The sequence below is a fragment of the Arvicanthis niloticus genome, chromosome X (assembly GCF_011762505.2).
Source record: "Arvicanthis niloticus isolate mArvNil1 chromosome X, mArvNil1.pat.X, whole genome shotgun sequence".
Classification (NCBI taxonomy): domain Eukaryota; kingdom Metazoa; phylum Chordata; class Mammalia; order Rodentia; family Muridae; genus Arvicanthis; species Arvicanthis niloticus.
Genome location: NC_047679.1, coordinates 17,623,986 through 17,638,448, shown reverse-complemented (window position 1 = coordinate 17,638,448; position 14,463 = coordinate 17,623,986). Strand labels below are relative to the sequence as shown.

The 14,463-nt window shown below is 38.5% G+C and overlaps 1 pseudogene; it reads left to right on the top strand.

Annotated features, from left to right (window-relative positions):
- The first annotated feature begins 1,644 nt into the window (after positions 1 to 1,644).
- On the top strand, positions 1,645 to 11,613 carry LOC117694285 (iron-responsive element-binding protein 2 pseudogene; annotated as a pseudogene).
- The last annotated feature ends 2,850 nt before the right edge of the window (positions 11,614 to 14,463 follow it).

Below are 14,463 nucleotides of genomic sequence, written 5' to 3'. Positions count from 1 at the left end.
GATAAGTGGATATTAACCACAAAGCCAGAAACACCATAATATAATTCACAGATCACATGAAGCTATAGAAGAAGGAAGACCAAAGTGTGGAACCTTCAGACATTCTTATTTAGGCAAACAAAATACTCACAGGAAAAAATATGGAGACAAAGTGTAGTGCAGAGACCTAAGGAAAGGCCACCTAGAGTTCTCCCAACCTGTGGATCTATCGCATATACAGTCACCCATCCCAGACACCATTGTAGATGTGAAGAAATAAATACATGATGACAGGAGCCTTATATACCTGTGTCCTGAGAGGCTCTGCCAGAAAGTTATAAATACAGAGGCAAATGCACACAGCCAACCGTTGGACTTATCACGGGGTATCCAAAAAAGGAATTAGAGAAGAGACTGAAGGAGCTGAAATTATTTGCAACCACAAAGGAAGAACAAAAATATTAACCAACTAGTAAGCTCAGAGCTTTCAAGGAATATACCACCAACAAAAAGTACACATGGAGAGACTTATAGCTCTATCCAGAAATATAGATGAGAATGTCATTTTCAGGCATCAGTGGGAGGAGATACTTGATACTGTAGGCTCCATGCCCATTATAGCAAATGCTAGTCAGGGAGTCTGGAGTAGGTGGGTGTGTGGGGGAACACTTTCATAGAAACAGGGTGAGGGCAATGCCATTGAGGGATGCTGAAGAAAAAGACAGAATAAAGTATATTATTTAAAATGTAAATGAAGGGAATATCTAATAAAATTAATAAAGAGAGAACAGAAGAAAGAAAGAAAAAGAGAGAAAGAAAGAAAGAAAGAAAGAAAGAAAGAAAAAGAAAATAAGCTCATGCAGGAATGGCATGGCAAGTCCTAGCCTTGGAGCCTTGGGCAAGTCCTAGCCTTGGAGCCTTGGGAATATTAGACTGGCATTCAGGCAGCTCTTCCAGAGAATGTCAACAGGCAAATCTGGTACAAGGTCAACACATCAAGAGGTACAACTGATAGTGTGATAGACCAGGTGGAGTTTTATCTCTGGATTCTCTCCCCATGGAGAAACCAATACAGCAGAACAATGACCAGAGTAGTTCTTGGAATGTTCTAAATGAGACTGAAGGATAACATTCCTAAATGATTAGCAGGGAACACTGGTTTGCATTATGACTATGCAGTACTCTTGATGTCTGTAGAAAGCACTGGAGAAAAATGATCTGGGAGATTCTTTCCAGATATATTCATCCAACCTAGGACTGTACAGTGAACAGAAGGTTCAGATTGGCTTTTTGGTAGACAATCAAGAGGAAAACAAGGTATAGATGGTGCAGGATTAGAAGTTAACCTCATATTATACTGTACACACTGGCTTGGTTTTCAAGGGATCAGCAAAGAATTCCACTAAAAGAGATCATAGATAGGAGGATATGTGTGAGAGTGTGAGGATGATGGTAGCATCTAATGTTCTTAAGGGTGTTCCAGTGAAAAGAAGTCTGATCTCTGCTGGCAGACCTAGGCACTGGATCACAGAGATGAACAGGTATATGTGGTGCTGGGGCACTAGCCAGGCAAAGCATCTTTCTGACAACAGATACACCCTGAAGACAAGAAATTTTTCTGGGAGAAAACAACATAAACAATTCACTAGTACAATGTGCTGAATAATGGTTGACTATGGAATTAGCTCTATGAGTATAGATACCCTGGGACAAGAGATTTCTGTAGCACCTCAAGAGGTAAGTCCAGTAAAGATTTTATGTCACCAGAGCAATGCCAAGGGATATATGGCCATGGAACTGGCAGCAGAGGTTTTGAGGACAATCATCATGCCAACCAATGTATTTCCTGTGCCCACAGAGTTATGAGTTGGCAGTGAAACAATGGCCCAGGTAGGCATGGTTCTGGACATGACCAGGGAATGAATGTTACCACAGTTGATGAGTGACCATGAGATTTAATCCCTGGACAATGAGAACAGCTCTGTCTTGTTAGGTTAGGATCAGTCCATGTGTCACATCTGATGGGAGTTCGGTGCATGGGCAAACAGGCTTGGAGAGTGCACTTGGTGCAGGGAGGATTGTATCTCTGTAATTCAAGATGGAAAGCCAGCTATGGTGGTGTGAAGAAGATTGGTCTCAGTAGGCTCATAGACTTGAATTCTAGTTAACCAAAATTTGGCACTGTTAGAAGGGGTGTCATTTTTGGAGGAGGTGCGGACTTGTTGGAGAAAGTGGATCATTTTGAGATGGATATTGAGGTCTGACATGCTCAAGGTATGACTTTTGTGGCTCATGATTTTCTGCTTTGTTGGGGTCCACACTAGCCCCATGTTGGGGCAGCCAAAAAACGTCTCAGCCCAGGCAAAATGTTGAGGCCCAGGCCGACCCACATTTGGGCGGCCACTGTATCCCCGCCCAAGCTGCTGCTCCAGTCTTCGGGTCGGGGTTCAGCAAGAGCGAGGGTGAGGGCAGACTCGAAGAATGGAGACCAGACAGGGTGTGATTCAATCCCGTTTATTCTTCAGTCTCTCTTCCTCTAAGTATCTCCTTCTCTGTCTCCTCTGTCTGCTGTGTCTGATTCTGTCTGGAGCCAAGTGTCTTCTACCTAATGTCTGATGTGTCTGATTCTCTGATCTCAGTCTGAATTCTGATCTGTTCTGTCTCTGCCTTTTATATGTCTCACTTCTAAGCCACGCCTCTAAGTTACACCTTTAATCATGCCCTTAGGTCTTGTCTCTAACTTTGATCTCTATACTTCTAAGTCATACTCTTAAGTCACACACCTTTAATCTCACACACCTTTAATCTCACACACCTTTAATCTCACACACCTTTAATCTCAAGGTATCTAAACCAAGATTATCGGAGTGTGCTCAGCTGTTGTAGGCTATTGTAATCCAAATCTCATGTCAGGGTGTATGGCTCAAGATGGCTGCAAAGCTGATAGCTGCTTTTTGCTAAAAGTCAGCCTCCAAGACTGCTTCTGCCTGAGGATCCAAATAAACACTCACACCTACTTCTCAAACATCATTTCTGCCCACAGAGCACTCCCTTCTAGCCATGAGAAAATAGACTAAATGTCTGAACTTAAAGAAAGCCAAAATTAATGATTTTCTTCATAAAGGTCGATGTGGTTCAAGAACTTTCTACCAGCTCTAGAACTGCCAACAGGTTTTGTCCTTTCCCATTGCCTCTCATTTGCTAAAGCATTAAATTACATTCTGAAAGCAAATTTCCAATGTCTGGTCTCTTATGTGGATAATGAATTGCTCCTAGAAGTGGTTACCAAGGTTCAACCTCAAAAATAACAAGTTCCTGTGTGTGTCCTTATGTGCACTTAGAGCATTCTTGGTAGATTCTTGGGCATACCTGAAAATGCTCTCTGTGCATCCAGAGATAGTCACTGGACATTGGAGATGTTACAGTTGTGCTTGGCTCGGGGAGTTCACCAGGAAAGTCTGCACAAGATTCATGAACATAGCTATGCCTGGGAGTATACAGATGTTGCTGGCACATAGGTCTTAGAGCACACAGAATTCAAAACAGTACTAGAAATATGCAACAACAGCTAGAAGCTGACAAGTTGAGATGGAGTTGACAGGCTTTGGTTTTGTAATAACATCTTGAAAATTGTGGCAGTAGATTAGTGACCAGCTGTATGTCTGGCAGAGTGTAGTTATGAGACTGTAATAGGACATTATGGGCAGATACATAGGTATAGCCAGAATATCATCTGGCATTTGATTGGAAGAGCTTCAGCAATTTCTTGACTGATCTAGGTCTGGGAGGATGAGGAAGGTTGTCCCACAATTTCTTGAAGCTCATAGGGAAAATATGGCAAGATAGGTGTTCATTCAGAAGTTTATGTGGGAATAGAGAGACGGCACAGACACTCTATAGTTAGGCAGTATTTAAGAGGCAGTATTAAAGTAGGACTTTTACAGAAGAGGTAGTTTAAAGACAATAAGGATGGTGGTAAAATTGCCCTGGATTTCACAAGGTAAAACTTCTGTAGTCTTTGATCATCTGAAGCTGAACATTGGAGCGTCTGAAGCATGGACTGAAGCTGGAAGGTTTTTCCAGGTCTTGTGATCCATCAAACTGGCTATGCAACCTGTGAATCCAGATTAAGAACATGAGCAGTTGAGATGGTGACAATTTGCTTGTTTCTTGGTGAACTGGCTTGAGAAGCTTTACAGAAGATTTATGACTGGAGTTAAGGCTGGTAGTGAGTGGTACCCAACCTCCAAAAGAATGCCTCTAACAAAAGCCAGTCTTTCTTCAGAATATCAAGATGTCAGCCTAGACTTTGTCAACGGTGCACGAGCAGTCTTCTTAGTGTTTCTGTCATAGAAAAATTATACCTGTGTTAATCTGAGGAATTGAAGAGGAAAATCAGAATGCTTACAAGGCATTGTCTTGAGAAATATCCCTTACGTGTGGTCGTGGTTCTTGCAGGACCTTCCAAAAAACTTTGCTTTAGGGGCTACTTGACATTAGACAACCATGCAATGATGGTCCTGAATCATTGGAGCTCAACAGGTAAGGCCCAAGTAGTACACCTATGAAAAGAGCACTAGATTTTAGAGTATAAAATTGTCACAATCAGGCTTGGTCAGGAAGAATTCCCAAATCCAGGGTACATCTTATGTGACATGAGTTACAGACTTGACACAAAGGAACTACACTTTCTACAAAGACTATGATAACAATCAAATGAAGCATATGCATGGTCAGAAAGAATGCACAGAACAGAAGTTTGTGAGTATTAGTCAATAATAAACAGAGAAATGCCGTATAGGTGCTTTAGGACCCAGGGAAGGCTGGTAATAGATGTCACTGGAGGGACACTTTCAAACTTGCCCACAAAGGAACCCCATGTGTAATCTGCACAGACTTAGCTAGAACTCCTTCCATTAAAAATGTGGACAACTACTGCTCAAACTCACCAGGAAATTGGGTACAATGCTGGGTTCCTGAAGCCAAGCTCAATAGGGAGAGCTTGTTTCTTGGTGAACTGGCTTGAGAAGACTTAACTCCAGTCATATTCATTGGCAGCAAAGGCTTGTAGATATGTTCATGCAAACCTGGTACACACACTATCCATAAAAACAGGACTGAAATGTTAGGAAGCTAGGGGCAAGAGAACCAAATGAAGTACTTAGATGTAAAAGCTACATAATATAACATAGGCCTGGGACTGTGTGCATGGTATGGATGGGAGAGATTCAGGAAAGCTACTCAGGTAACAATGTTGAGAGTAATCCACATCTACAATTAGGCTTTAACTTGTTGGGATTGAAAGGATATCTTGGATCTCGAGAAATTCAAGAGGCAATACAAAATGTGTGTGACCAGAACTAACGTGGAACAGTGATGATGGCACTGGAAAGTAAGGTTTGTGTGAGCACACCAACAAGGGAAAATGCATGAGATAAATATATATGCACTTATTGGGAATAGCACAGTTGTACTTAATTTGGGGAAACTTACCATATTAAGCACATTTCATCACTGAGAGAACAAATTTTAGGAGTCAAGGAAGAAACCTATAGGCAAAAAGAAAAGCACATAACACTACGGAATACTACACAATGCTTTGCCCACAACAGGTACATCAGCTGGGCACTTGTACAACACAGAACTACTTCTGAAAGGTGGCAACACTCCTAGAGGCCTCCAAACTACCTTATGAATCATTACTCAAGGAGTTGTCAAAAGACATTTATACAAATCATTTTGTAGGCAAGTGGTTTAAATTGAGGTTCCTTCTTTTCAAATGATTCTAGATTGTGTCATGTTACCAAAAGACAGGCCATCATTGTGAAGCTCTATCACACCTGGAAGAAGAATGTGGCAGCATGTTCTACATGGTACTGAATCTGATGGAAAAAAAAGAGGTAAGATTCCAATGGTAATAGAATAGAAATATTCTGAGACTCTCAAAGCCAGACAATCTTTTTCATAAATGGTGATCCAGCAGATAGTTCTGGAGAAGCACTGTCTGGGAATATGGACATTGCAGAATTGAGGTTTTATTTGGGAATTCTAAACAAGGAAGTCCAGTGTAGCTACTTTGTGACCATGGGAATGCCCAGGAATAGAAGACACTCGAGGGCATAGTTCAGATATGCCAACATGTATAATCAGTAAATGTTTAGCTATGCATGCACCAATGTAGACTACTATTGTAGACTCACTACTTACTGAACTCACCAAAAAACTGGATCCACAGATGGATGAGGGAAGCCAAGCATGGAAGGGTAAGGAGGGTAGTAGGAGTCCAATCTCTGTAGATCTCATCATGGGTACAGTGTATGTAGCCTGTCCATCATAAATGGGACAGAAAACATAGAATCTGAAAATGAAGCAGGATCTAGAAAAACAACAAAAGATGTTAGATGCTAAAGCTACATGATCTCTTCTATACCTGGTGTTATTTTCATGTGTGGACAGGTGTAGGAAGCCATTGTTAGCAGTGGCTACACATTTGCATTTCCAAGATGGCACTGGCCGCGTGTCTTCTCCAGATGTAAACAATTATCTGCGCAGTTGCTAGGCTGATAGGCGTGCCAAAGTCACTGACAATCCCGAGGCATAATATTGGGTGGTGAGCGAACAGCCAATCAGAAGTGAATACGTCACTCTAGACTGTACTTAAGCCGGACCCCTTCCTCAGCTCTCCCCTTCCGCGCCTCTCCGCGTTTCCCCATGTGTGTGAGAAAGATTAAAGCCTCGTTTTGCAGTAACTACCTGATCTCTGCGTCTCGTGCTTTCTTCCCCACAGATGCAAGGCTCGAGGGGGGCGCGTTAGAGACAGGAGAGATTCAGTGAAACTATTCAGGCAAAGATGTTTATACAAATGTGCATCCAGTGTTAGGCCTCACAGTGTGTGGATGGAATGGTTATTTTTGTTCTCCAGGAATTCAAAAGAGATAATACAGAATCTGCATGGCCAGATGTATCGTAGCACAGTGAAGATGCCACAGAAAGGAATACTTCTGGAGAGTTCACCAACAATGAACAATTACTGAGCTATGTGTCTCCCAATATAGTGAGGAACATTGGGGCTTCATTCTGGGAAACCTTACCATAGTAATCAGGGCAGAATCTTCCGTGTTTATTACTGTGAGTACACAGATCAGAAATCAAGTAAGAAATATAGAGGCAAAAATAAATGAAGATATCACTAAGGAATACTACATAATGCTTTGCACTCAATAGGTATCATGTCTTGCTTTCGTCTACTATACAGAACTACCTCTTGTGGGGCCTAACAGGAAGTCTAATCTCCATTCCACCTTCACCCTTCAGTCATATACACAGGTGGAGGGTGTGATAAGCAGGCCTAGGGCCTAGAGAGATTTACATACTAATAAGGTACCTGAAGGCCAGAGGGTAGAGCCAATTAAGCATTCCTCCCCAGCACCTCCCCCCTTCTCCCCTCCCTATTTAACTCAGGTCCTTCCTGGGTTTTGGGGGTGTGCATCCAGATCCATCCACCATCTGCCATGACAATAAACCAGTTTTGGAATCCCAAGGACTTCCTTGAGTGTTGGGGCCACGTACTGTGAGGAGCCATGGAGAGGCCTTTAGTCAGCAGCTGGGCCTAACTTCCAGTGGGAGGAACCCAGGGCATTCCCAGCCTACTACACACAGTGTGGCAGGAGGAAACCTGCACTTCCCCAGCCATTTTTTTACCTACAACCTCTTACATCTTGGAAACACACATAGTATGCTCCACACTACCATGACAATCATTACTCCAGTTAGCTGTCAAAATGCTTTTTACAGACCGTTTCATGGAAGAATGTTCACAGACGACTCTAGATTATGTCACATTAATACAAAACAAGCCATCTTGGAGAGGTTCTATCACATCTAGTAGAGGAATGTGGCAACATGTTCAACATGATATAATTCTGATATAAAATAATGCAAGATTACAAGGTTATTAGAATCCAGACAAACATTCTGAGTCTCAAAGTCTGGCAATCTGTGTCACAACTGGTAGTCCAGCAAATGAGTCTAGAAAACCATGATCTGGACATGTACCACAGAAGAGTTTTTTTGAGAAATACTAAAGACGGAAGACCAGAACAGATTCTATGTGACCTGCAGGAGGCCTATGAGTAGGAGATGACACTGTAGGGCAAGGTTCAGTCGTTCCCACAAATGAACAACTGAACCTTGTTTATGTATCATCTTGTTCCCATGTATCATCTCCACAAACTTTGCTAGACTTGACCAATGGTACATACACTTGTGTACCTATAGCTGGATTACTACAGCTGATACAGACTCACATTGAGTTTTGATATGATAGATTCACATGGTGTTTTTCTGAGGAAAAAAACGTTGGAGAACATGTGCTTTTTCCAGGGAGTATAAATACAACTTAATTGACAGTGACAGGGGCCTGCATATCTAGCTTTACAACACCCAATTCATCTTGCACAATTTGGAAAACAAAGGATTATACCACATACCATTTACATGCACTCAGGGTTTCAATGGGCACCTGGTTTTAAGTTCTGAAAGTCTGATTTTGTAATAACACGTTTACTGGAAATGATGTCAATTAGGGAGAAATCTGAACAAATTAAAGCTGATAATGCTTCCACATATGTACCCAATAACATGACACAATTCTTTGCATATTATAACATAAAGCATTTTACTCCTAAAACACACAATCCCACAAGACAAGCAGTTATAGAAAGAGCCAATAATACATTAAAGGAAACGCTTACTAAACTACAAGAGAGAATAAAACCCTCTGGAACATACTAAATAATGTTTTGTTAACACTAAATTTTCTTAATTTTAATTAAAAAAAAAACAGCTGCTGAGAGACATATGGTTATCAGAACCATAGAAGAAATAAACCAACCTATATACTGTAAGGATATTTTGACATTAAAATGGAAACCAGCAATTTTTTAAGGTGGGGATGGGATGTGGTTATGTTTATATGAATACAGGGAATGAAAAAGTATGTTTACCAACAAAAGTATAAAAATTATATCTAACCAATGAATTCTCTTATCAGCTGAGACAAGAATGTCTTCACAAAGAAAATAGCCCAAGTAATTGAAAGACTGTCTCAGTTACTGATTTACCCAAAAGTTTGCATGCAAATTAACTTCAAATGTGCTAGCCCTAATGATTAATCCCACAGAGAGTGGATAAACACAGAGATTGGACAATACGTAGGCAGGACTGGGAATACAGAGACTGGATAAACACAGAGCCTAGGCAATACATGCAACAGTTACCTTTATTTAGACTAACCATTGTTTTCCTTGGAAACCAAAAATGGGAATTCTTTGCCCCAATCCAGCAGAAAGCAATACATATAAGAATACCATCGTGCCCAACACTTAAGTTGGGGTGAGTGATTTAGGTCGCTTGATTTGTTATGTTTGTTATCAACTGGGGTGGTAGCTTGTTTTGCTTAATTATTGTATATTGATATAAATTTAAAGATTTTTGCTCAATTAGAGTATATTAGCAGAAATTTAAGGTTTTTTAATTATTGTATATTGGTAAAAGTGTAAAATCATATTCTTTTTGAAATATCATATATTAAGAGAAATGTAAGGTCTTTGTTTAATTATTGAACATTGTTAGAAATGTAATACTTTATATTAATATATATTTTATGGTTTTTTTTAACTATTGGATATTAATAGAAGTTTAATGTCATTTTGTTTGAATAATTCTATATTTATAGTAATTTCAGTTTGTTTTGTTTAATTATTGTATATTAACAGAAATTTATAGATTTTTTAAAATTATTGTATATTAAGAAAAAGTTAGTGTTTTGTTTAATTATTATATATTTATAGAAGTTTAAATTTATTTTAAGTTAGTATATGTTAACTGAAATTTAGAGGTTTACTTTAGTGTATATTGAAAGATATTTAAAGTTGTTTTAAAGGCTTCCAAGTTGCAGCAGAAAAACAAAGTGATACTGTCTCTGTTCATTATGATGGAAGTGAGTATAAGCTGTCCCATGGATCCGTGGTCATTGCTGCAGTTATCAGTTGTACCAATAATTGCAATCCATCTGTGATGCTTGCTGCAGGTCTTTTAGCTAAAAAGGCTGTTGAAACTGGTCTACGAGTTAAACCTTATATAAGAACAAATTTGTCTCCAGGCAGTGGGATGGTTACACATTACCTCAGTTCAAGTGGAGTGTTACCCTATCTTAGCAAGCTAGGGTTCGAAATAGTTGGCTATGGATGTTCAACATGTGTAGGAAATACAGCACCTTTATCAGAAGCAGTTCTGAATGCAGTAAAACAGGGTGATTTGGTTACCTGTGGAGTTTTATCTGGAAACAAACATTTCGAAGGCCGTCTTTGTGATTGTGTCCGTGCCAATTATCTTGCCTCTCCACCCTTAGTGGTGGCTTATGCCATAGCAGGCACAGTGAATATAGACTTCCAGACAGAGCCTTTAGGTACTGACTCTACGGGAAAGGAAATTTTCCTGCATGACATTTGGCCTAGCCGAGAAGAAGTTCATCAGATAGAAGAAGAACATGTTATATTGTCCATGTTTAAAGCACTAAAACAGAAAGTAGAGATGGGAAATAAACGGTGGAATTCCTTAGAAGCTCCTGACTCAGTGCTGTTTCCGTGGGATGTGAAGTCTACTTACATCAGATGCCCTTCATTTTTTGATAAACTTACCAAAGAGCCAGCTGCATTCCAGCCTATTGAAAATGACCATGTCCTATTGCATTTGGGAGACTCTGTCACTACAGATCATATATCACCTGCTGGAAGTATTGCCAGGAGTAGTGCTGCTGCTAAGTATTTGACAAACAGAGGCCTTACTCCGCGAGAGTTCAACTCTTATGGAGCCCGAAGAGGTAATGATGCTGTGATGACAAGAGGCACATTTGCAAACATCAAGCTTTTTAATAAGTTTATTGGGAAGCCAGCTCCCAAAACAATTCATTTTCCATCGGGACAGACGCTCGATGTATTTGAAGCTGCAGAACTGTACCAGAAAGAAGGTATCCCACTGATAATTTTAGCAGGAAAAAAATATGGTTCAGGAAATTCAAGATATTGGGCTGCCAAAGGACCCTATTTGCTGGGTGTAAAGGCTGTTTTGGCTGAAAGCTATGAAAAAAATACACAAAGATCATTTGATTGGAATTGGTATAGCGCCTCTTGAGTTCCTCCCAGGAGAAAGTGCAGATTCCTTGGGCCTCTCTGGTAGAGAAGTATTTTCTCTATCATTTCCTGAAGAACTATTTCCTGGAATTACATTAAATATAAAGACAAGTACTGGAAAAGAGTTCAGCGTGTTTGCATCATTTGAAAATGATGTGGAGATAACTTTGTATAAACATGGAGGCTTATTAAACTTTGTGGCCCGAAAATTCTTATAGTATCTACTCACTGTGGTATTGTTTGTGACTGGTAACTGCAAAGCCTTCTGTGCTGGACCCAGGAATAATTGCCGTGGAACTGCAGATAATTTCAGTATACTTATCTCATCCATGGATGTAAATGATAATGAATCAATGTAGTGACTAAAATGAAATCTTGATTTTAAATAATATATGAATGGTGCTATTAACATTGCTAAAATCAACGTGAGAAGTGTGTTGTGGAAGAGACCTGTAAGTATGTGGGGGGTATATTTTATGAGAACATTTTGTAAATAAAAATAGAATTTGAACTTGTGTTGAAGATTCATATGAATAGCCGTTCTAAAGCTGTTTGTTTTGTTTTGCACCTTTAAAACTGGACTACTGTTTGTTGGTTGAAGAATAGCAAGTTGAAATAGAAGAATCCAGACTAGACCCTATAATTGTGGAAATGGATACCTGATATATAAATGAATTTTAAGTGTTTTTCTTTCCAGAATTGAATTGGACACAGTTGGCATTCCCAGTTTGTGATGTAAGTCCGGTTTAGCCTTAGTCTCAGTATGTCTGCAAGGCGTAGAGCCTGCCCAGATCACAGTCCCTCTGACCAGTCCTGCCAAAATTTACTCCATGTCTGAAGATAAATGACTGCAAAATATAGCTGATTGTGTGGTACCATGTATTAGTAAAAATACATTTTCTAAATACAGTTCTGTAATTTTTTTCAGTGATTTGCCACTATGACCCTCTTGCAAGCCCAAATACTGGTGTATTAATTTGGACTAGATTTTGCTCATTTTACATGATACTGTAACTCCTGTAACCTCAATTAGGTATCACCAGCTGACATTCCACACTCCTTTTATGAATGCTGGAAACAATTTGAATCAAATTCTAGATTTTCTTTAGACTTATAAATTATCCATCCAAAATTATGGACATGTACACCTAAGGGTTTGTTTTATTTTTGTTTTTTGTTTTTTACAGTTCTTTAAGTTGACTTCTTGCTATTTGGGTCTTTATTTTATCTGGGATACATCACTGTTAATTTTATTATGATTTTTTTAAATCAAAATTGACCATAAAGATAAGACACTTGGGAGTCACTGCTGTTTGCGTGTCTGTCATGTGTTTGCAGTTGCATCTGTATCTGTTACACCACATCACATGCTTAGTCCATGTTTCACATCCTTTTAAAAGGTTGGAAATTTAATTTTAGAAACTCCTGTACTTCTTTTAACAAGTTAAACTTAGCAGCAAAACATTAAATGTAGTTGTTTTAATTTTTTATTTGATCTGTTCTTGTACATTATACAAAATGAAAAAAGTCCTTGTTTATGCTAAACTTAGGAACTACCGAACTAGTGGGTGAAGAGTGCTGAGAACATCACACATGATCAGTTGGACAGTCCTCTGAAAGTAGTTTTCAGCTGTAGACTGAGTTGGACTAGCCTCTTTAGTAAATGCTTTCTTTGCTAATTTGAAACCATACTGTGTTCTGGTAGATGCCATGTGTCTGTCTGTGCGTGTGTGTGAATCTGTGGAAGCCTGAATCAAGAATGGAGAATTATAAGTTGAATATTAAAATATTGATACATGCTTTGAAAAAAATGGGAATTCCAAATGTATATATGGAAAAAAATTCTGTCATATTTTAAAGGTATATGAGCTACAGGTCTGGACATAAATGCCTAAAAAATGGTAAACCCGCTATGAATCAAACATTAATTATTATTCAAACATTTCCAGTATAGTAATGGTATAGAAGTTGCATTTCAGGAACAAATTGAAGGTTATTTTAATCTCTCACCTAGAAACAGTGAACTAAACTCTGGATAAGCATGGTTTTAAATGTGGGAGTGAAATTAAGCACATGTCCCATTGTGTGTATCTTGTGATTCTCTGCCTCCAGCCAAATAATGCAAAAGTGTGGTACCTGTTTTTATTGTGTTACTTTCTTTGTTGACTCTTTTTAGTTATTTTCTAAAACTTACCAATATTTGGAGAAAGTGAACACAAAAAGCAAATCAGTATTTTGAATGTAGCACAGTTACTGACAGCAACATTTTAGTCTGTTAAGAACGTTGTGCTCCATGCTGCCGTGTGCCTTAGTTGAGCTGCTCATACAAATGAAGGAAAGGAAAGGCCTCCAGTCACTGAACTGCCATTGTTAGTTATTCCTTCATGGTTCCCAAGATGGCAGGCACCTCTGTTAGTACACGGATGAGAGCACAGCATCTCCCTACCACACTGCTTGGATTTTCACTGGGATTGTACTAAAAGTGTAAAGCTAAGAAGAGCTCAGTCAGAGTTGGTTATTTGCTTATATGGTAACAATGTGGTGTTTATTCCTCTTCTCCATGTTAAGTAACAGGGTGAGAAAAGCTGACAGTTTTCAGCACCTTTTTACTCTGAGTCTAGAGAGAAGATGCTGAGCCACTATATTTGATTTGGGGAGTAAAACACAGAGAAGGAACTGAATGTTGGCTTTTTTCAGTGGGGTGTTTTCCCCTTCAAGGTGACTGTGCTGATTTGTTTTGGTTTTGTTTGTTTTACCAACGTTATGCATAGTATGTGAGTAAAATCATATATATCTCTTCAGTAACTATGAATCATTGTTATTTAAAGCCAACAAAATAGCATAACAGTTTGAAGTTCAATAATGTTAAGTACTGTATAGAAATATATTGGAGGTAAATTTCAGTTATGAAATTGTGTATATGTTATTGATGCTATAAATTATTTTTAATAAATAAAATTGTATTATCAAAAAAATAAATAAAGTTGTTTTGTTTGAACTATTGTATATTAATAGAAATTTATGTTTTTAATTGTATATTAATAGACATTTACATTCATTTTTGAATTATTAAATATTAATAGAAATTTAAAGTCTTTTTTGAATTACTGTATATTAATGGAAATTTAAGGTTTTTAAGTACTATATATTAATATATCTTTATGTTTTTATTTAATTATTGTATAGTGATAGATCTTTAAAGGTGTTCTGATTTATTATATATTAATAGAAATTTACAGCTTTTGTATAATATTTTATGTTAACAAATATTTAAAGTCATTTTGTTTGAATT